This window comes from Scyliorhinus canicula, chromosome 29 (genome assembly GCF_902713615.1).
Source record: "Scyliorhinus canicula chromosome 29, sScyCan1.1, whole genome shotgun sequence".
NCBI lineage: Eukaryota > Metazoa > Chordata > Chondrichthyes > Carcharhiniformes > Scyliorhinidae > Scyliorhinus > Scyliorhinus canicula.
The window spans coordinates 8,119,025-8,142,687 of NC_052174.1; the positions used below are offsets into that span (position 1 = coordinate 8,119,025).

The window sequence follows — 23,663 nt, forward strand, 5'->3', positions numbered from 1 at the left end:
AGGGGTAGGGTCTCTGGTTGGGGGGATGGGTCCTCAGCCTCAGCCGGGGGGATGGGCCCTCAGCCTGCGGGGGGTGGGGCCTCAGCCAGAGTGGGTGGGGCCTTAGCCTGTGGAGATGGGGCCTCAGCTTGGGGGGGGTGGGAACTCTGGTTTGGTGGGGCCTCAACCTTGGTGGGTGGGGCCTCAGTTGGGGTGGGTGGGGCCTCAGCCGGGTGGGAGGGGCCTCAGCCAGGGTGGGAGGGGCCTCAGTTGGGGTGGGTGGGGTCTCAGCCAGGGTGGGTGGGACCTCAGCTGGGGGGGTGGGTCCTCAGCAGGGGGTGGGGCCTTGGGTAGGGGTGGGGCCTCAGTTGGGGTGGGTGGGGCCTCAGCCAGGGTGGGTGGGGCCTCAGCTGGGGGGGTGGGACTTCAGCAAGGGTGGGTGGGGCCTCAGATGGGGGGTGGGGCCTCAGCAAGGGTGGGTGGGGCCTCAGCCTGGGAGGTGGGGCCTCAGCCTGGGAGGTGGGGCCTCAGCTAAGGGGGTGGGGCCTCAGTTGGGGGAGGTACTCAGCCAGGGGGGTGGGGCCTCAGCCTGGGGAGTGGGGCCTCAGCCAGGGGGGTGGGGCCTCAGCCTGGTTTTGGGGAATCAGACTGGGTGGGCGTGGCCCTGAAATTGGGGGCGGGGTTGGTGGAGGTTCGGCCTTTGGGCGGGGCCTGGAGCCTGGGGGCGGGACCTCGGTCGGGTGGCGAAGGCTCGAGCTTGGGGGCGGGGCCAGTCTGGTGGGGGCGGGGGGGGGTTGCGGGAGCCTCAGCTGTGAGACGGGGAGGGGGGTTGGGCCTCTGGTGGAGGAGGCGGGGCCTCGCCCTGCGCGGGAGTGGAGCCTCAGGCTGGGCGAGGCTTGGGGAGGGGGCGGGGCCTCCCTGGGGAGGAGCTGGGCGCGGCTTCAATCGCGAGGGGCGGCGGTTTCCCGCGCGGCACGTGGTCTCCTGGCCGCTTGGTGGGGGGGGGGTGACCAGGGCGGAGGGAGGAGGCCCCGCCCACATCCGGGCGCCCGCCGAGCGTGAGGACGGGGGTGGGAGGAGAGGAGGGGTCACGTGACGCGCTGCGCGGCGGCCATTTTAGAATCGGGAGAATCCGCAGCGACGGAGGCGGAGACGGACTTTTCCTGCTTCGGCCCAAGGTAGGCAGCCTGGGCCAGGCCCGGGCGCGGCGTGTGGGCCCGCGGCCGCCAGGCCCGGCCCCTGCAACCGCCAGGCCCAATCCCCCGCACCCTCATCATCAACCCACCCGGGGCCTGGAGTCAGCCAGCGGCCGCCTCGGCGCTCAGGCAAGGCCGAGGCTGTGCGGCCTAGCTGGGAGCTGGTGCTGAGAGGAGAGCGGCCCCGGGCAGGGGACGAGGGGGTAGAGAGAGAGAGAGAGAGAGAGAGAGAAAACCAGCTCCAGGACCCCGCACTCATTGTAAAAAAAAAACATTAAAAAGCAATGTGGCAACATATTTGAAAAAATAATGTTGAGTTGGGCTAAAATGTCCCCAGATTAACCCAGAAAGGGGGAGGTGATACCAAAACAGACGTGGCAGCTCAGCAGCATCCAGGGATGGCGTGTGTTTTGGGGACTGAGAGACTTTCCTGATTGTTTGACCTGTGCCCATCACCAATATTCATTCATAATTCATAAATTCAGCACCAGCACCTTATTTTTTTCTCTCTCTCTCTCTCTCTCTGGCACATCCTTGCTCCCTCCTGCCAGCTGCCCCCACACTCCTCCTCCACTCTCAGGTGACGGTCTTGCTCACTTGCATCCAAATGGGATGCAAGTAAACAAAGAGGTCCTGCGTTGATTGCCCTGAATTTATTTTTAAAATAATGATGCATTCGTGCAACGTGGTCTGCCTTGCAGGCACTTTCCAACTGTGACCTTAGCCCCCCCCTCCCCCCAACCCTGGGTAGAAGGAGTCTCTCCTCCCCAACCATGCCGCTGTCTTTTTCTCATTAAGGTCCTGCCAAGTTGTGTGTGTTTTAATTTTAAACTGACCGGCGTACAGGGCTCCTAAGCAACCTCCATCCTTCCTTTTACGTCCCCAGTTTGAGGGAAAGAGTGGAGGGGGAATGACCTTTTTGGTTTTGGGAAAGGCAAACATTTCTGCCTTGTACCTTCCGAAGGATTGAGCCTGGCTCCGGCAGGGCCCTGTTGCAGGCTTTGCGGCTCAAAAAAAAGGATTAAAGATGTCTTCCCTGCTTGCGGCCGTTTGATTATGGTCAGCGTTAAAAATAAGTGTTATTTTGACTTTAATGTACCCTGGTAGAGATCCATTTGTTGCCGATGGTGATTGTTTAAAACTGAGTTGTGTTCTGCAGTCTGATTCGTTTTGGCATTGTGCCATGCGAGAGAGCATATTGCACATTTAAAGCTTTTTTTGCTTTTCTAATTGTTATGTAAACTTGCAAAATGTTGTAGTTAATTTGTGATGGCTGAATAGGTTTTTTTACATGTGCAATTTTAGTAATTGTTGTGGTTAAAAATGATTATAGAAGTGATCTGCTGCTTCAGTGATTGGCCAGTGACATTCAACTTATTTGTGTATGTGTGAGTGTGTATATACATGTGTACCGCTGATTTGTCACTCTGATGCTATGGTTCTGGTGCTGTTTAACCACTGGCACTTGCCATGTCAAAATTAGATTGCCCTCTTATGCTAGGGTTGACTGCAAAAGAATATCACCGATATGTCCTGAGACGAGTTGTTGTGCATGGCATAAAAACAGCTGGAAAAACCCGGCAGGTCTGGCAGCATCTATGGCGAGAGAAACTGACTTAACATTTCGAGTCCAATATGAATGACTCTTCACATTTGTTAGACCCCCCCTCCCCGTGTTTCTCTCTCCACAGATGCTGTCAGACCTGCTGAGTCCTTCCACCTCCCTGTTTTCATTTCCCACCTCCAGCAGCCGCAATAATTTGCTTTTATTATGATGGGCATGACAGTTGTGTATTTGTCTGTCCGTGTGTACCAGACTATTTGCGTTGCTACATTTGGCTCTTTGTGCGCCAAAAAACAAGAAGCAACGGTATTGTTTGCCACTTGAGTTCCTGTCTATATCATGTTGTCACTGCTGTTCATTTCTTCCCATTCCCACCCTGCTAAGTAGTTTATGAATGTGGGAACCTGTGCTGTAACCAGCAGTACTCTGGTGTCTTGGCAGTGGTTGTCCATGTGAACTTAACGGCTGTTACGTTAGCTTGCATCCGGACTGTCAATGTGTTAATTTCCCAGTGTAGTTGACATTGTGATGAAAAACTGATTTTCTCTTTTCCACCACAAAGCTGCCTGTGCAAATTAAGATATCCCATTGCTGCACTGGCTTCAATCACAAATTTCAGCACCACTAGAGTGAAATGTATTTAGCCCGTTTGGCTGTGTATCAATCTACATGGTACATGTACTCTCTGAACTGTTAGGATGAGCATATTCTCCTTTTAAATCACAATTTGACTAGTTACGCCAAACTAACTTGCTGATGTTTGTTAAAAAAACAATATCTTGACCTATTTGAGGTGGAGTGTTTTGCATTGTAAAAGTCTGAAGTAGGCGTGTAATACATTTGGATGTAAACAATTCCTCCTCGAGTGCAAAGTCTCTTCTCGCAGTCCCTACTTGATCCCGTGTGACAGCAGGTGGCATACATTGGAAACATCTCACCTCTCCTACTTGACACTTGTAGGTGTTGTCGCATCTCTGTGCAGGTAGCTGATGAGTGCTGCCTTTGCAGTTCTCCTGGCTGCTGGGGAGATGCCTGGCAGCCATTTGGGATTTCTTCCTAACATGCCTGTGATTGAGCCCTCACTGATGTTGGGACAACTGAGTCGGTGCAATCCAGTGACCTGCCAGTACCTTTTTCTCTTATTTATAACATTTGTTTTCTCGCCCCCTAATTTTTAATGCATGGTGCAGCTCCAAAAATACAGGCTGCCCTGCCATAGCTTGCAAAGTTTCCATACTTTTCACAGCCTGAAAGATGTGCTGCTTGACTATGGAAGGCCTTGCAGTGATGCCCTGGTCCATACTGATGCCCTGGATCAGGAACGTCTCGTAGTCTGGTTTCTTAGTTGTGCTGTGTTCGCTGGTTGTAGAAGTCGACCTGGAATTCTCTCTGCCAAGGTTCTCTCTGTCAAGGAAGAGCGGTCTTTTGAATTAGGAAGGGGATCGATAGGGTCGGGTCGATGGTTCCGTTTGCTGGGGATACAAATTACAGAGAAGGAGGTGCTGGAAGTATTGAAGCGCATCAAGATAGACAAATCCCCGAGACCTGATGAATCGTATCCCAGGACGTTGTGGGAGGCGAGGGAGGAAATTGCCGACCCCCTTAGCTGAGATATTTAAATCATCGGCAGCCGCAGGAGAGGTGCCTGAAGATTGGAGGGTAGCAAATGTTGCGCCCTTATTTAAGAAGGGCTATAGGGCTGGCAGCACGGGGGCGCAGTGCTTAGCATTGCTGCCTCACGGCGCCGGGCTCCCAGGTTCGATCCCGGCTCTGGGTCGCTGTCCGTGTGGAGTTTGCACATTCTCCCCGTGTTTGCGTGGGTTTCGCCCCCTCAACACACAGATGTGCAGGGTAGAGTGGATTGGCCACGCTAAATTGCCCCTTAATTGGTAAAAATGAATAGGGTACGTTAAATTTAAAAAAAAAGAAGGGCGGTAGGGATAAGCCTGGGAACTACCGACTGAGTCTTACTTCTGTAGTATGTAAGTGGTTAGAAAATATTCTGAGGGACAGGATCTACAGGCATTTAGACAGGCAAGGGCTAATTAGGGAAAGTCAGCATGACTTTGTAAGGGGAAAGTCATGTCTCACGAATTTGATTGAGTTTTTTGAAGGGGTAACCAAGAAGGTAGATGAGGGCAGTGCGGTCGACGTTGTCTACATGGACTTTAGCAAGGCCTTTGACAAGGTATTGCATGGTAGGCTGTTGCAAAAGGTTAAATCTCACGGAATCAGGATGGGGTAGCCAATTGGATACAAAATTGGCTTGGCGACCGAAGCCAAAGGGTGGTTGTGGAGGGTTGTTTTTCAAACTGGAGGCCTGTGACCAGCAGTGTGGGGATTGGAGATCTGAGCTGGGTCCATTGTTGTTTGTGATATATATAAATGATTTGGACGAGAATGTAGGAGGTAAGTTTGCAGATGATACCAAGATTGGTGGCATAGTGGATAGTGAAGAAAGTTATATAAGATTGCAACAGGATCTTGACCAATTGGGCCAGTGGGCTGATGAATGGCAGATGGAGTTTAATTTGGAAAAATGTGAGGTGATGCATTTTGGTAGATCAAATCAGGGCAGGACCTATTCAGTTAATGGTTAGGGAGTTGAGGAGAGTTACAGAACAAAGAGATCTAATATACAGGTTCATAGCTCCTTGAAGGTGGAGTCGCAGGTGGACAGGGTGGTCAGAATATTGAATGCAGGTGTTTGGATGTCTTGTTGAAGTTGTACAAGACATTGGTGAGACCGCACATGGAATACTGTGTTCAGTTCTGGTCACCCTATAATAGGAAGGATATTGTTGAACTAGAAAGAGTGCAGAAGAGATTTACGAGGATGCTACCAGGACTTGATGGTCTGAGTAATAAAGAGAGGCTGGGACTTTTTTCCTTGGAGCGTAGGAGGCTTGGGGTGATCTTATAGAAGTCTATAAGATAATGAGGAGCATCGATAAGGTAGTCAACATCTTTTCCCAAAGGTAGAGGCATAAGTTTAAGGTGAGAGGAGAGAGATACAAATTAGACAAGTGGGGAAATTTCTTCACACAGAGGGTGGTGAGCATCTTGAACGAGCTGGCAGAGGTGGGTACAATTTTGTCCTTTTAAAAAAACATTTAAGACAGTTACATGGGCAGGGTGGGTATAGAGGGATATGGACCAAATTGCAGGCAAGTGGGACTAACTTAGTGATAGAAACTGGGCGGCATGGATAAGTTGGGCTGATTGGGCCTGTTTCCCTGCTGTAAACACCGATGACCCCAATATAACCAGAGGCCATCAATATAAAATAATAAATCTGATCGAGAATTCAGGGATAACCTCTTTACCCAGAGTGGTGAGAATATAGAATTCGCTGCTGCAGGGAGTGTTTCAGGTGATTAGAAGTGATACATTTGAGAGGAATAGAAGGATATGGGGACTGGATGAGGCTTGCGTGTAGAATAAACTACAGATCATTTGGGCCGAACGGCTGGATATTGAAGGCTGATTAGAACTAGCCTGGCGATGATAGTCCTCCGTAATTTAAGAGTTTTTAAAAAAAAATTTAGATTACCCAATTATTTTTTCCAATTAAGGGGCAATTTAGCGTGGCCAATCCAACTACTCTGCACATTTTTGGGTTGCGGGGGCGAAACCCACGCAGACACGGGGAGAACGTGCAAACTCCACACGGACAGTGACCCAGAGCCGGGATCGAACCTGGGACCTCAGCGCCGTGAGGCGGTTGTGCTAACCACTAGGCCACCGTGCTGCCCTCGTGATTTAAGAGTTAAGGAAGATTCTGTGACCCAGCGATCTGGCAGAGAATGGCCACCTGTTCAAGGCATCAGCAGCCACTTGTCCAACTGTGTCCTCCTGGATTTGATACCTTGAAGAGGGTGAAGGTCTCGATTTTAATTACGAGTTAGCACTGCTGCCTCAGGGCGCCGAGGTCCCAGCTTCGATCCCGGCCCCGGATCACTGTCCGTGTGGAGTTTGCACATTCTCCCTGTGTTTGTGGATCTCACCCCCACAACCCAAAGATGTGCAGGGTAGGTGGATTGGCCACGCTAAATTGCCCCTTAATTGGAAAAGAAATTTGGGTACTCTAAATTTATTTCAAAAAACATTTTTTAATAAGGGGTTCTCATGATGGAGCTGACCATTGTGCTGTTTACCTGATTTCATTTCTTTTGTGAAAGGACACAGTTTCTAACATTTTTTTTCCCTCTCTCTCTCTCTCTCTCTCTCTCTCTCTCTCTCTCTCTCTCCTCTCTCTCCTCTCTCTCTCTCTCTCTCTCCCCCCCCCCCCCCCAACAGATCTATTTCTTTTAGGTGGTGGTGAGACTTCAGGTCATCAGTATAATTCTCTACAAACACTTTAGCTGTATTGCAGTAAGTAACAATTCTACCTAAACACTGTTCATGCTGTGAAAGTAAACTTTTATTTAACTTTAGTGCTGTGGTGGCGACTTTGAGAAATGTTTATATTTTTGCCCATCTCAATTAAAAGTAGTCCGTGTCGGGGCTGCGCTTCTGAGCCTGTCTTGTGTTTGGAGGGAGTTATTTTATCAGTAGGATAAAGTGATGGTGGGGCTCGCCATCCAAGCCCACACTGAGAGTTTTTCCCTCCCCTTCCCCATAGCATAAAGGTACCGACAATGTCAGCTGTGGCTCTGGGCAGCACTGTCACCTCCTGAGTCGCAAGGTTGTAGGTGAAGTTCCACTGCGGAAACTTGAGCACCAAATTCTAGATAGACCAACCCGAGTGAAGTAGTGAGGGTGTGCTGCACTGGTGTCTTGGATGAGATGTTAAATGGCGTCCATTCCTGTGAGTTGGACATAAAAAATGGACTGCACGGTGGCGCAGTGGTTAGCACTGCTGCATCACGGCGCAGTTAACCCGGGTTCAATCCCGGCCCCCGGTCACTGTCCGTGTGGAGTTTGCACATTCTCCCCGTGTCTGCGTGAGTCTCTCCCCCCACAACCCAAAATGTGCAGGGTAGGTGGATCGGCCACGTTAATTGGAAAAACATAATTGGGTACTCTTAAAATTTAAAAAATAAATAAATAAAAGTTTGCACGGCTATTCTGAAGCCAATATCCCTCAATTAGCATCACAAAACCTGGTCATTATCATATTGCTTTTTGTGGGAGCTTGCTGTGCACATGTTGGCTGCCATGGTTCCTCCAGTGCCCTTACTGGTGTCCCAGTATCTGACGTCAGTCTTGTGTCTCTGGTTTTTGAAGCCAGTTTTGCACCTGTTCAGATCACCCGTGTGTTGAGCAAAAACCTTGGTGCCCGCCATTTTGCGAAGGAATTCATTTGCTCTGAGCTAAAGCTCATCGGAACATCCCAGAGTTGGGCAAAGTGTTCTGCAAATGCAGAACTGTGTCTCCTTAGGGGTGCTATATGGACCCGACATTTGTATGTTCATATATTTTAACATCCGCTGTTGCACTGTTTTGTGTGACTCATTTGCACCTTTCCTTTTCCAGGTTTGATTCACGGCTGGGATCCTGTCCTGACACACGTTGGGAGGGAACGCCGAGTTGATAGCCACAGCTTTCTGATGCACTAGTCTCTATGGCTGCCAGCGCTCGACTTCGGGTCAGACGCTGTCCCCACCAATATTTGAACTAACAGATTAACTGCAAATACACGTAAGTAGATGTGTTGGAGCGAATTGCTGAGTTCCACTTTGTCAACCCCGGGGGGGGGGGGGGGGGGGGGGCAGGCAGGCGCAGGGAGAATACGAAGATCTTTATTTTCAGTGCCCTTACGGGTGTCCCAGTATCTGACTTCAGTCTTGTGTCTTTGATTTTTGAAGCCAGTTTTGCACCTGTTCAGATCACCCGTGTGTTGAGCAAAAACCTTGGCGCCCACCATTTTGCGACGTTTCAGCTGGCCACAGCTGTGTGTGTGTGTCTGCAAAGGAAGATCCCAGGTTAATTTGTGTTAGTTGGGGTGGAGAAAGAGGCCCTGCAATTGGCACCTCTGTTAATGAATGGAAAGTTTATCACCTGAAGAGCAGATTCCTCTGACTACAAATGCATGAATGAGCAGCTTGGACCCGTCAGCAGATTCTCATAGAGACGTGTATTTTCTTGGGTCTTCTTAAAATTTAAATGGCTCCCCTCTTTCCAAAGCCACTGCCACCCCTCGCATCCCATCTGTGCATGGTCATTTCTGGTAAAGGCTGCAGCCTTTGTGGGTGTGCAAACTTGCCCGTGAATCACTGAGCTGTGTGGACGTGGAAGATCCCAGGTCTGATCTAGGTAAGCTGGGGCTGGCAAGCAGGGCTGTGTGAGGGAAAAGGAAAGTTGTCCACATTTCTATTTCTAAGTGCTATCCTCCCTCTCTCTCTCTCTCTCTCTCTCTCTCTCTCTCTCTCTCTCTCTCCTCTCTCTCTCTCTCTCTCTCCTCTCTCTCTCTCTCTCTCTCTCTCTCTCTCTCTCTCTCTCTTCTCTCCCCCCCCCCCCCCCCCCCCCCCCTAACTTTCTGGACACGTGCCTGCACGTTTGTTCGATAAGGACAGGATGGAGAAGTTGGCTGTGCCGTCTCCTGCAGTTGAATAGCCTCATGACATTTCTTGAAAACACGCACATGAAACCCGGCCACTTTGCGATAGGAACGATAGGTGCGGAGCAGGAGTGAAGAATTAAAAAAAATATAAATTTAAGTACCCAATTCATTTTTTCCAATTAAGGGCCATATAGCGTGGCCAATCCACCTAGCTTGCACAACTTTGGTTTGTGGGGGGTGAAACCCACGCAGACACGGGGAGAATGTGCAAGCTCCACATGGACAGTGACCCAGAGCTGGGATCGAACCTGGGACCTCGGCGCCGTGAGGCGGCAGTGCGAACCCACTGCGCTGCCCTTCGGCTCATTTCTTTAAGTTGTCCAGCATCCCTGTTTGAAACGCCCTATTGTCCCGGCCTAGTCACATTCGGGATTTTAATTTTTTAATTCTGTAGTTACGTTTTAAAATCAAGTCCGTTCAAAACACACAGTTTAAAATGTAAATCCACAGGCATTGGGGAAGAAAAGGCGTGAAAGTCACGCAAGCCAGTTTGGGGGTGGGGCAAACTCGCAGTCTGTTTCACACTGATAAGATTCCACAATAGCTGCTGTCTCACCCCTGGCTCATTAGCCAGGACAGCCAGGGGATGTGAGCATCTTAGCTCAGATGGCCAGACAAATAATTGCATTCAACGCCGGGACAATTCTGTACACGTGGACAGGGCCATGTGATGCCGGCCTAAAGCAGAGAAAGCGAGGAGTAGTCAGTTGGGTTGATTGCTGGCCAATCTCGTAACTAGAAAGGTGTTGGGGCCCCTGGTGCTCTGCTTCCTGGCGCCAGGTTACCAGGAGGAAAGCACCAAAGGCGCAGGCGGGCAAGGGACTGTGGGTTGTTGGCCTGTGGCCGACAGCTGGTCTTTTGTAGCAAGGAATGATCTGGACCAAACGCAAGTTGAAATTTTATTTTTCTGGTGTCTCTGGATGCTCAGAATCAGCTGGATGGACAGCATGACAAATACAGTGGTGTAAATCAAGAGCAGAACATCAGGAATCGAAAGTTAAGTACAGTTGGAGAATAATATTTTATTATTATCACAAGTAGGCTTGCGTTAACACTGCAATGAAGTTACTGTGAAAAGCCCCTAGTCGCCACACTCCGGTGCATGTTTTGGGGGTACACAGGGAGAATTCAGAATGTCCAATTCACCTAACAGCCCGTCTTTCAGGACTTGCGGAAGGAAACGAGCAGCCGGAAGAAACCCACGCAGACACGGGGGAGAACGTGCCGACTCCGCACAGGCAGTGGCCCAAGCCGGGAATCGAACCTGGGACCCTGGCGCTGTGAAGCTACTGTGCATGGATGTCGAAAATGAAGACCTGATAGTCCCTGTCCTGCAACAATTGAAGGAGAAATTGAAGGCCGACACAAAAGAGGAAGAAGAAAAATTGGGCAGGTGGATAATATTGAGAAGCCAACTGAGGGAGGCTTGAAGAAAGCCAGAGAAGGAGCAAGACAGTGCAACTCCGCCCGGTGAAATGAGCAATCTGACCTTGATACTGTTTCTTAGTCCAACTTGGAAATGATTCGAGAACCATAGAATCCCGACAGTGCAGAAGGAGACCATTCGGCCCATCGAGTCGGCACGGGCCCTCTGAAAGAGCACCCTACCTAGGCCTGCACCCCGCCCCAACCTCGTAACCCCAGCTAATCTGCACATTTTTGGACATTATTGGGCAATTTTAGCATGACCAATCCACCTACCCTGCACAGTGTGCAAGAGAGCATGTGCAAGGGGCTGGTTTGGTTACAAGGGGCCACAGTTTAACCGTAGGGGCTTAGCAGCATTGTATAGTTAGGGCTGGATAGTGCTGGGGCCCGCCTTACGGGAGTGATCTACCCTGTTGTGCCGAATGCAGACCCTGGACTTGCATATAATACAAGGCCTTGCTTCTGTATTGTTGATCTCACTAACAAAATCATCAGTAGTCTGTGCAGTTGATTCCTGACATTAACAGTCATTGGTGCTCGGTAAAAAGATGTACAAATGAAGAGCATTTGGTCCAGAAAATCAGCACGGGTTAGTTTTGCAGTCAGATTTTCATTGACCTCTTTTTTTTTTATTGTGAGGGTGCGATTCCCACCATGTGTCCTCGGCCGCTGAGATTGCAGCCAACCTGTAACATGAGCAACTTGGAAGTTTTAATAGTCCCTGTGTATTTGCTTAAGGCCAGCGTTTATTCCCCATCCCAAATTATCCCTTGAGAAGGGGGCGGTGAGCCGCCATGTTGAACCGCTGCAGACTGTGTGGTGTAGGTACACCCATAGAGCTGTTAGGGAGGGAGTTCCAGGATTTTGACCCAGCGATAGTGAAGGGACGGTGTGCGATTTGGAAGGGAACTGGAAAGTGATGGTGCTCCCATGGTTGTTGCTGCTGTAGTCTTTAATTGGAGACTTTCTTTTTGAAGCTGTTGTAATTTTTAAAACGAGTTGTCAGAATTTTGCAGTGCTGTCCTCGTGAGGTTTCTTCTCTTGAGATTTCAAAAGTTGAGACTTGCATTTTGTGCAGCACCTTTCAAAAGCTCCGGGTGCTTCGCAGACTGAAGCCTTTTGGAAGGTTAGTCGCTGTTGCAATGTACGAAACGCGGCAACCAATTTGTGCGCAGCAAGCTCCTGCAATCAGCGGTGTGACAATGAGTAGATAAACTATTTTTGTAATGTTGACTCTTGTCGGGCTGGTGCGAATGCTTCCGTGAAGCGCGTTGAAAATGAAATGAAATGAAAAAATGAAATGAAAACCGCTTATTGTCACGAGTAGGCTTCAATGAAGTTACTGTGAAAAGCCCCTAGTCGCCACTTTCCGGCGCCTGTCCGGGGAGGCTGGTACGGGAATCGAACCGTGCTGCTGGCCTGCTTGGTCTGCTTTTAAAGCCAGCGGTTTAGCCTGGTGAGCTAAACCAGCCCCTAGCGTTGGGGGCGAAGCTGCGCCTTTGAACGGAGATCTGGCCACTTTCACGGGCGCGGATAATTCCAGCACAGTACGGTGCCTCTTGAATGAAACGGAACCATGCCAGCAGTAGCCTGGTGAGATGTTGGTCCACTTGTGATCCATGAGCATGTTTCTACTTTCACACCCATTCTCCACAGGGCTTTCAGGCCGGTGTCGGTGCTCCTTGTGACTTGTTCGATTTCTTCTTTTTTTTAAAGAAGAGTACAAAATTCACTTTTTCCAATTAAGAGGCAATTGAGCATGGCCAATTCACCTACAATTCCCGGCCTCCCTGAACAGGCGCCGGAATGTGGCGACGAGGGGCTTTTCACAGTAACTTCATTGAAGCCTACTTGTGACAATAAGCGATTATTATTATCTTTGGGTTGTTTGGCCGGGGGGGGGTGGGGGTGCTGAGACGAGACCCACACAGACATGAGGCGAATGTGCTAACTCCATATGGACAATGACCCAGTGCCGGGATCGAACCCGAGTCCTCGGCGCCGTGAGGCAGCAGTGCTAACCACTGCGCCCACCGTGCCGCCCTGAAACCACCATTCTGAGATTAAAATGGCGTCTGCCAAGTGCTTTGGCCAGCTGGTTGACCTTTTTGGTCTGCGGGTGGGGAAACGCCATTCGAACCATCTTTTCCATCGCCGTTCTGAAATCACGCATTTCTCTGCCCCCCCCCCCCCCCCCCCCCCCCCTCGCTTTCCTGCCTGAGTTGGAGTTTTAATGCTGTTCAGTGCAGTGTTCACACTTGGCTCGAAGTCAATGTGAGCACATTTGGCAGATCAAAGTGCATCAATGGGTTATTTTTAGCGACTCGTCGATCTTGTTTAGGTGGTCATTTTTCATGCCATGGGTCAAGGCCATTCTCCTTCCAGCCATGTTGACGTAAAATGTAACTTGACACGCTGACTGGAGATTAAATTGATACGGTGATCACATCACTCGATTGAATAGTTGAGTCGGCCTTAAACAGAGAATTTAATACGGTATGATTATTGACTTTGACATTGACAAATATGGAAACCCACCATCTTGTTGCCTGGTATGAGCGGCCGTTTGTAGTAAGCACAAAGGTTACAGAGGCCACAAAGCCTTGAGACTAATCTACCATTCAGTGATCATGGCTGATTGGTGATCCAGCTCCATATACTTTGCCCCATAACCCGTTGTGCAAAAATAGCAATCTGAAATTTAGAATGAACAATTAATTTAACATCCGTCATGACTTGGGGAAGCGTTTCAAAGTTTCCACCACTGTTTGTGTGTATGTAGAAGCCTTTCCTAATTTCACTCCTAAAAGATCTGGCTCTCCTGTACAATTTACAGCGTCTTAAGGCTCCCAAACCAGTGGAAATAGTTATATTATTATCACCACACTGAGACACGGGTAACTGGGTACAGGTATACTGTGAAGTGTTGAAATAGGGCAGATGGGGAGTAGCTCCTCTCAGTTCCCCATTAATATCTTAAATTTCAATATAAGCACCCGTAACAGTCTAAATTCCATGGGGTAAAATCGTAGTTTATGTAATCCCTCCTCGTAATTTAACCCTGGGGGCCCACAAGTATCATTCTGGATAAATGTCCAGCTCCATTCCGTCCAAGGCCTATTCATAGAATTTACAGTGCAGAAGGAGGCCATTCGGCCCATCAGATCTGCACCAGCCCTTGGAACGAGCACCCTATTTATCCCACACCTCCACCCTGTCCCTGCAAACCAGTAACCCCACCTAACCATTTATGGACACTAAGGGCAATGTAGCATGACCAATCCACCTGAGAGGTGGCAAATGGAGTTTAATGTGGAGAAGTGTGAGGTGATTCACTTTGGAAAGAATAACAGGAATGCGGAATATTTGGCTAATGGTAAAATTCTTGGTAGTGTGGATGAGCAGAGGGATCTCGGTGTCCATGTACATAGATCCCTGAAAGTTGCCACCCAGGTTGATAGGGTTGTGAAGAAGGCCTATGGTGTGTTGGCCTTTATTGGTAGAGGGATTGAGTTCCGGAGCCATGAGGTCATGTTGCAGTTGTACAAAACTCTAGTACGGCCGCATTTGGAGTATTGCGTACAGTTCTGGTCGCCTCATTATAGGAAGGACGTGGAAGCTTTGGAACGGGTGCAGAGGAGATTTACCAGGATGTTGCCTGGTATGGAGGGAAAATCTTATGAGGAAAGGCTGATGGACTTGAGGTTGTTTTCGTTAGAGAGAAGAAGGTTAAGAGGTGACTTAATAGAGGCATACAAAATGATCAGAGGGTTAGATAGGGTGGACAGCGAGAGCCTTCTCCCGCGGATGGAGGTGGCTAGCACGAGGGGACATAGCCTTAAATTGAGGGGTAATAGATATAGGACAGAGGTCAGAGGTGGGTTTTTTACGCAAAGAGTGGTGAGGCCGTGGAATGCCCTACCTGCAACAGTAGTGAACACGCCAACATTGAGGGCATTTAAAAATTTATTGGATAAGCATATGGATGATAAGGGCATAGTGTAGGTTAGATGGCCTTTAGATTTTTTCCATGTCGGTGCAACATCGAGGGCCGAAGGGCCTGTACTGCGCTGTATCGTTCTATGTTCTATGTTCTAACCTGTACATTTTTGGACTGCGAGGCAGCTCGGTGGCGCAGTGGTTAGCACTGCTGCCTCACTGCGCCGAGGTCCCAGGTTCGATCCCGGCTCTGGGTCACTGTCGGTGTAGAGTTTGCACGTTCTCCCCGTGTTAGCGTGGGTTTCGCCCCCACAACCCAAAGATGTGCAGGGTAGGTGGATTGGCCACGCTAAATTGTCCCTTAGAACATAGAACATAGAACGATACAGCGCAGTACAGGCCCTTCGGCCCTCGATGTTGCACCGACATGGAAAAAATCTAAAGGCCATCTAACCTACACTATGCCCTTATCATCCATATGCTTATCCAATAAATTTTTAAATGCCCTCAATGTTGGCATGTTCACTACTGTTGCAGGTAGGGCATTCCACGGCCTCACCACTCTTTGCGTAAAAAACCCACCTCTGACCTCTGTCCTATATCTATTACCCCTCAATTTAAGGCTATGTCCCCTCGTGCTAGCCACCTCCATCCGCGGGAGAAGGCTCTCGCTGTCCACCCTATCTAACCCTCTGATCATTTTGTATGCCTCTATTAAGTCACCTCTTAACCTTCTTCTCTCTAACGAAAACAACCTCAAGTCCATCAGCCTTTCCTCATAAGATTTTCCCTCCATACCAGGCAACATCCTGGTAAATCTCCTCTGCACCCGTTCCAAAGCTTCCACGTCCTTCCTATAATGAGGCGACCAGAACTGTACGCAATACTCCAAATGCGGCCGTACTAGAGTTTTGTACAACTGCAACATGACCTCATGGCTCCGGAACTCAATCCCTCTACCAATAAAGGCCAACACACCATAGGCCTTCTTCACAACCCTATCAACCTGGGTGGCAACTTTCAGGGATCTATGTACATGGACACCGAGATCCCTCTGCTCATCCACACTACCAAGAATTTTACCATTAGCCAAATATTCCGCATTTCTGTTATTCTTTCCAAAGTGAATCACCTCACACTTCTCCACATTAAACTCCATTTGCCACCTCTCAGCCCAGCTCTGCAGCTTATCTATGTCCCTCTGTAACCTGCAACATCCTTCCACACTGTCTACAACTCCACCGACTTTAGTGTCGTCTGCAAATTTACTCACCCATCCTTCTGCGCCCTCCTCTAGGTCATTTATAAAAATGACAAACAGCAACGGCCCCAGAACAGATCCTTGTGGTACGCCACTCGTAACTGAACTCCATTCTGAACATTTCCCATCAACTACCACTCTCTGTCTTCTTTCAACTAGCCAATTTCTGATCCACATCTCTAAATCACCCTCAATCCCCAGCCTCCGTATTTTCTGCAATAGACGACCGTGGGGAACCTTATCAAACGCTTTACTGAAATCCATATACACCACATCAACTGCTCTACCCTCGTCTACCTGTTCAGTCACCTTCTCAAAGAACTCGATAAGGTTTGTGAGGCATGACCTACCCTTCACAAAACCATGCTGACTGTCCCTAATCATATTATTCCTATCTAGATGATTATAAATCGTATCTTTTATAATCCTCTCCAAGACTTTACCCACCACAGACGTTAGGCTCACCGGCCTATAGTTACCGGGGTTATCTCTACTCCCCTTCTTGAACAAAGGGACCACATTTGCTATCCTCCAGTCCTCTGGCACTATTCCTGTAGCCAATGATGACCTAAAAATCAAAGCCAAAGGCTCAGCAATCTCTTCCCTGGCTTCCCAGAGAATCCTAGGATAAATCCCATCCGGCCCCGGGGACTTATCTATTTTCACCTTGTCCAGAATTGCCAACACTTCTTCCCTACGCACCTCAATGCCATCTATTCTAATAGCCTGGGTCTCAGCATTCTCCTCCACAATATTATCTTTTTCTTGAGTGAATACTGACGAAAAGTATTCATTTAGTATCTCGCTTATCTCCTCAGCCTCCACACACAACTTCCCACCACTGTCCTTGACTGGCCCTACTCTTACCCTAGTCATTCTTTTATTCCTGACATACCTATAGAAAGCTTTTGGGTTTTCCTTGATCCTACCTGCCAAAGACTTCTCATGTCCCCTCCTTGCTCGTCTCAGCTCTCTCTTTAGATCCTTCCTCGCTTCCTTGTAAATATCAAGCGCCCCAACTGAAAACTTCACGCCTCATCTTCACATAGGCCTCCTTCTTCCTCTTAACAAGAGATTCCACTTCTTTGGTAAACCACGGTTCCCTCGCTCGACCCCTTCCTCCCTGCCTGACTGGTACGTACTTATCAAGAACATGCAATAGCTGTTCCTTGAACAAGCTCCACATATCCAGTGTGCCCAACCCTTGCAGCCTACTTCTCCAACCAACACATCCTAAGTCATGTCTAATGGCATCATAATTGCCCTTCCCCCAGCTATAACTCTTGCCCTGCGGGGTATACTTATCCCTTTCCATCACTAACGTAAAGGTCACCGAATTGTGGTCACTGTTTCCAAAGTGCTCACCTACCTCCAGATCTAACACCTGGCCTGGTTCATTACCCAAAACCAAATCCAATGTGGCCTCGCCTCTTGTTGGCCTGTCAACATATTGTGTCAGGAAACCCTCCTGCACACATTGTACAAAGAATGACCCATCTAATGTACTCGAACTATATCTTTTCCAGTCAATATTTGGAAAGTTAAAGTCTCCCATAACAACTACCCTGTTACTTTCGCTCTTTTCCAGAATCATCTTCGCCATCCTTTCCTCCACATCCCTAGAACTATTAGGTGGCCTATAGAAAACTCCCAACAGGGTGACCTCTCCTTTCCTGTTTCTAACCTCAGCCCATACTACCTCAGAAGAAGAGTCCCCATCTAGCATCCTTTCCGCCACCGTAATACTGTCCTTGACTAGCAGCGCCACACCTCCCCCTCTTTTGCCCTCTTCTCTGAACTTACTAAAACACCTAAACCCCGGAACCTGCAACAACCATTCCTGTCCCTGCTCTATCCATGTCTCTGAAATGGCCACAACATCGAAGTCCCAGGTACCAACCCATGCTGCCAGTTCCCCTACCTTATTTCGTATACTCCTGGCATTGAAGTAGACACACTTCAAACCACCTACCTGAACACTGGCACCCTCCTGCGAAGTCAAATCTGTGCTCCTGACCTCTATACTCTCAATCTCCCGTACCCTAAAACTACAATCCAGGTTCCCATGCCCCTGCTGAATTAGTTTAAACCCCCCCAAAGAGCACTAACAAATCTCCCCCCCAGGATATTGGTGCCCCTCAGGTTCAGATGTAGACCATCCTGTCTATAGAGGTCCCACCTTCCCCAGAAAGAGCCCCAGTTATCCAGAAATTTGAATCCCTCCCGCCTGCACCATCCCTGTAGCCACGTGTTTAATTGCTCTCTCTCCCTATTCCTCATCTCACTATCACGTGGCACGGGCAACAACCCAGAGATAACAACTCTGTTTGTTCTCGCTCTGAGCTTCCATCCTAGCTCCCTAAAGGCCTGCCTGACATCCTTGTCCCCTTTCCTACCTATGTCGTTAGTGCCAATGTGGACTACGACTTGGGGCTGCTCCCCCTCCCCCTTAAGGACCCGGAAAACACGATCCGAGACATCACGTACCCTTGCACCTGGGAGGCAACATACCAAACGTGAGTCTCTCTCGCTCCCACAAAATCTCCTATCTGTGCCCCTGACTATTGAGTCCCCAATTACTAATGTTCTACTCCTTTCCCCCCCTTCCCTTCTGAGCAACAGGGACAGACTCCGTGCCAGAGGCCTGTACCCCATGGCTTACCCCTGGTAAGTCGTCCCCCCCACAAGTATCCAAAACGGTATACTTGTTACTCAGGGGAACGACCGCAGGGGGTCCCTGCACTGACTGCTTCTTCCCAGTCCCTCTTACAGTTACCCATCTATCTCCAGTCTTTGGTGTAACTATTTCCCTGAAGCTCCTATCTATGACCCCCTCTGCCTCCCGAATGATCCGAAGTTCATCCAGCTCAAGCTCCAGGTCCCTAACACGGTTTTTGAGGAGCTGGAGTTGGGTGCACTTCCCACAGATGAAATCAGCAGGGACACTGACGGCGTCCCTCACCTCAAACATTCTGCAGGAGGAGCATTGTACTGCCTTCCCTGACATCACCTCTAGATTTAAAAAATAACAAGAAAAAGAAAAAGAAAGGAAGAGCTTACCTGATATTACCTCAAACCCTGCTCCCGCTCAAAGGTAAGCAAATTTAAAGGCACTCACTCACCTTCACGACAGGCCCCTGCTCCCGCTTCCCAACCACCGTGGGGTGGGGGGGTTGGTTAGAGGAGGAGGTAGGGTGGGAAACACTCACGAAGTGTTTCGGGTTTAACTGTCACTTGCCAACAGCCTCTCCACAAACCACCTTCAACTTAGGCTGACCGCACTGCACGTATGCAAATTTCCCCAGAACAGCTGATCAGTAGCTCTGCTCTGCTGCCCTCTGCTGGATGATTGCCTTCACTCAAACTCCTCGGGTCCCCTTCGCAGATTCACCTTCAACTTAGGCTGACCGCACTGCACGTATGTAAATTTCCCCAGAACAGCTGATCAGTAGCTCTGCTCTGCTGCCCTCTGCTGGATGATTGCCTTCACTCAAACTCCTCGGGTCCCCTTCGCAGATTCACCTTCAACTTAGGCTGACCGCACTGCACGTATGCAAATTTCCCCAGAACAGCTGATCAGTAGCTCTGCTCTGCTGCCCTCTGCTGGATGATTGTAAAAAATGAATGGGGCACTCTAAATTTATAGAAGAAAAAAAAATCTTTGGACTGCGGGAGGAAACCCACGTAGACATGGAGAGAACGTGCAGACTCTACACAGACAGTTACCCAAGCCGGGAATCGAACCTGGGACGCTGGAACTGTGAAGCAACAGTGCTAACCACTGTGCTACCGTGCCGCCCTAACTGTACAGTGGTGGTGCTCCAGGCTGGTCGAATCAAAGTTTGGTTTTGCTATGACCCGACACCTACCCTCTTGTATTCTAATCCTCGAGATATAAAGGCCATTAGCCTTTCTGATTATTTTCTGAACCTGTTCATTATGTTCCAATGACCGGCACACCGGCATCCCCACAGTGGATGGTAGGGGGTGTATTTGTTCCCTTTTTGCTGTTTATGTACAGCTTGCAAACCACGGTAGCATTGTGGACAGCACAATCGCTTCACAGCTCCAGGGTCCCAGGTTCGATTCCCGGCTTGGGTCACTGTCTGTGCGGAGTCTGCAGATCCTCCCCGTGTGTGCGTGGGATTCCTCCGGGTGCTCCGGTTTCCTCCCACAGTCCAAAGATGTGCAGGTTAGGTGGATTGGCCATGCTAAATTGCCCTTAGTGTCCCAAATTTGCCCTTAGTGTTGGGTGGGGTTACTGGTATAGGGTGGAGGTGTTAATCTTGGGTAGGGTGCTCGTTCCAGGAGCCGGTGCAGACTCGATGGGCCGAATGGCCTCCTGCACTGTAAATTCTATGTCTATGTCACCACAGACAGTTGACTGATACTTGGTAAACCCCAAATCCTCAAGGCAGCCACCATTGCAAATCACCAGTTGGACACTATAGCATTTTCCCAATGTTCCTGCTTGAATCGTTTTATTAATAGATGCATGTGTGTGTGTGTGTGAGGGGGGGATTTTCGGTGCCAAGTAACCTTGTGTTGTGAACAAATTTTGTTTGGAAAATCCGTGGAAGACGTGGATTAATCTTCCAATATTCTTAAGTACGCCGTTTGCTCTGCTGGGTTAATTTCGTCTCTGGCTCCACTGATTCGGTATGGAAGAGAGTAAAGAAGGATCCAGATTTCAATTCGGAGGGAATATGGTTATCGGTGGGGGGGGTCTCCGAATGATCCTTGGCATTTAGCTTCCCACGCCGCTATGCCGCTTAACCGTGGTGAAATTGCACTCGCCAAAATGGAGGGTGTTGAGAGTGGATTCCGGCTCATACCAGTGTCAAAAGCACTTTTGCAATCGGGTGAAATGCGGTGCAGGGTATGTGCAGAATAAAGTTTTCTGTATTCCAGGCAGACTTCAGAGTCTCAGCTGCACCAATGTCACATTTTGGCCTTGACGATCTCCTAATTTCTGTTACATGCTGACCCCTGAAGGGGCAGTTGCCTGGCGGGGTAATCCCGGGCACGGGTTAGCAGTTACCTTGCCTAACAGGAGACGATCTTACTGCTGAGCAGAAATGTGCCTCCTATTAAATGTTCCTGACCATTTTGTACAGGCTAACGCTAACTCCGTTTAGCTGCAAACGAATAAACGTATGCTCGGAAAGATGCCGGAGCCACAGACCAGGTTAAGAATATTGTTGTAAGGGCAGCTCGGTGGCCTAGTGGTTAGCACTGCTGCCTCACGGTGCTGAGGTCCCAGGTTCGATCCCGGCTCTGGGTCACTGTCCGTGTGGAGTTTGCACATTCTCCCCGTGTTTGCGTGTGTTTCTCCCCCACAACCCAAAAATGTGCAGAGTAGGTGGATTGGCCGCGCTAAATTGCCCCTTAATTGGAAAAAATAATTGGGTAATTAAATTTTAAAAAAAGAATATTTTTCTAGACCCAGATGGAGCTTCAACTTTCTTCGAGTAAACGTTCTGTCAAATCTTATTTCAGATTTTCTTTTTAGACCTGTGGGATCCTTTGAAGCCGCCTCTCTTTGCTGTGCAGAATGCTGCTGCCTCCATATGTATCTTTGATGCAGAGGTATCATGCAGTATTCCGTTTCGAGGCCTGTATATTGGGAATGGTAGCCATCATTAACCCTGAAATCGTGGATACTGAAAGATTGTGTTTTAATTCTATTACGGGCCAGGGTTTAGAGAACCCCAAAGTATACCATGGAGTTCACCTGACCCATAACTTTTAATAGATTTTGGCTATGGGGAGCACAAGGGCCCACTTTACAGGTGTGGTGCAACCGAGAGCTAAAATACTTTTAAATTAAAACAATGTTTATTCTATAAATCCAGTTAACATTTTTATAAACAGACAGTAAATATCTTAGCAGCTATCAACTCAAATACTCCCCCAAAGAATACAGTACTCTATAAGTAACCCTTAATCTTTCCTTGCAACATCCATGAGACAAATGCCCTCTTAAACACAGACATCAGGTTTAAATTCTCTACTGAGAGCAGTTATTACTTTTAAATTAGCAAGTGATTTGAAGACTTTCCTTTCAAGCAGAAATAAATCAGAATCACGCCTGGTTTTGCTGGATGCAGCTCCGATACTGCAAAACAAAACTAAACATACCCTGTAGCTGCTAGCTCAAAGCCAAAGTAAAACAGACTGACAGCCCAGCTCCACCCACACTCTGACATCACTGCAGCTATTTGATAAACACCCATTTCTTAAAGGTGCACTTGCTACAGCTATTTTTTTTTTTTTTTTTTTTTTCTTTTTTTTTTAAATTTAGAGTACCCAATTATTTTTTCCAATTAAGGGGCAATTTAGCGTGGCCAATCCACCTACCCTGCACATCTTTGGGTTGTGGGGGCGAAACCCACGCAGACACGGGGAGAACGTGCAAACTCCACACGGACAGTGACCCAGGGCCGGGATTCGAACCCGGGTCCTCAGCGCCGTAGGCAGCAATGCTAACCACTGTGCCACCGTGCTGCCCCCCTACAGCTATTTAATAAACATTCCTTAAAGGCACATCCACTACGGCCATTTGATGTACACTCATTTCTTAAAGGTACTCTCACATGACAATTCCCAGAGCTGTCAGTAATTCTGCTCTGAACAGGGGCTCTCTGGAGAACAAATGCCTATTTGCATAAAATACCTTTTGCAATGTAGGCAGGCAATTGGTGCACGGCACGGCCCCACGCACTACAGTGAGCTGGAGATTGATTAATCCGTGTGTGGCATTGGTCCAGCGGTAAAGGGCGGCCAGGACATGAGCATCCTCCAACTCGTTTGAATAATGCTTTAGGATCTTTCACACACATGTGAAAGCGCGGAGGTAGGGGTCTTCGACAAGTCCTTCTTCCAATAAGAGGTGAAGGGTTTAAGCTCCAGTTCAGAGACCTGAGCGGATTGTATGTAATGTTCTGCCGCGATCGCTTTCAGCGGGGGTGGGGTGAGGGAGATGAAAATGTTTTCTAAAATGGAGCATCTTGTCTGTTCCAGTATTGCAATTTATTTGATTATTTTTTTTTTCTTTGGTGACGTTTGAGCTGATGGGTGACTCACAGGCAGTAGATAGGTGTGAATACTAGACTGTACATGCAGTCTGTGCATCATCCCCAGAAAAGACATGTCCTGGCTGAGGACTCGAGCTCTCTGCAGCATTGGCCAACTATACAATAATAGTGCCTCACACAATTGAGTATTTTGATCCCTTGCATACATCGCTAAACTGTCGGAATAAGCACCAAGTGTGCAGTTACAGTTATTCCGTTAAAGAGGCTCCTTTTTGGTTCATATTCTATAACTGTGCAGTTCTCCAGTGCTGACAGTTCCAGAACAGCTTTTATTTATTTTTTATAACTTAAAACAAAAATTCTAATTAAGGGGTAATTCCAATTAATGGGCGGCAAGTTAGCACTGTTGCTTCACAGCGCCAGGGAACTGGGTTTGATTCCCGGCTAGGGTCACTCTGTGCAGAGTCTGCACGTTTTCCCCCCCGTGTCTGCGTGGGTTTCCTCCGGGTGCTCCGGTTTCCTCCCACAAGTCCCGAAAGACGTGCTGATCCTATTCAGTAACAATTTCTAGCCTCGTTAACTTTGATTCATCTGTTTCTCCATATTACTAACCTTTTCTAAAGGGAACCACTACCACTGTATGGAAGTAGGTGCACAATAGAATGGTAAAAACCTTTCTCTCCAATTGCATGCC

General features: G+C 48.7%; 1 protein-coding gene across 1 annotated transcript in view; it reads left to right on the top strand.

The window, feature by feature from the left end:
- Positions 1–1,424: 1,424 nt before the first annotated feature.
- LOC119958295 (GRB10-interacting GYF protein 2-like) overlaps positions 1,425–23,663 on the top strand; it is a 120,155-nt gene continuing 97,916 nt past the window's right edge. Inside the window, 3 exon segments of the mRNA XM_038786729.1 lie at positions 1,425–2,234; positions 7,039–7,113; positions 8,218–8,382. The gene's annotated coding sequence lies outside the window, so the exon portion shown is untranslated.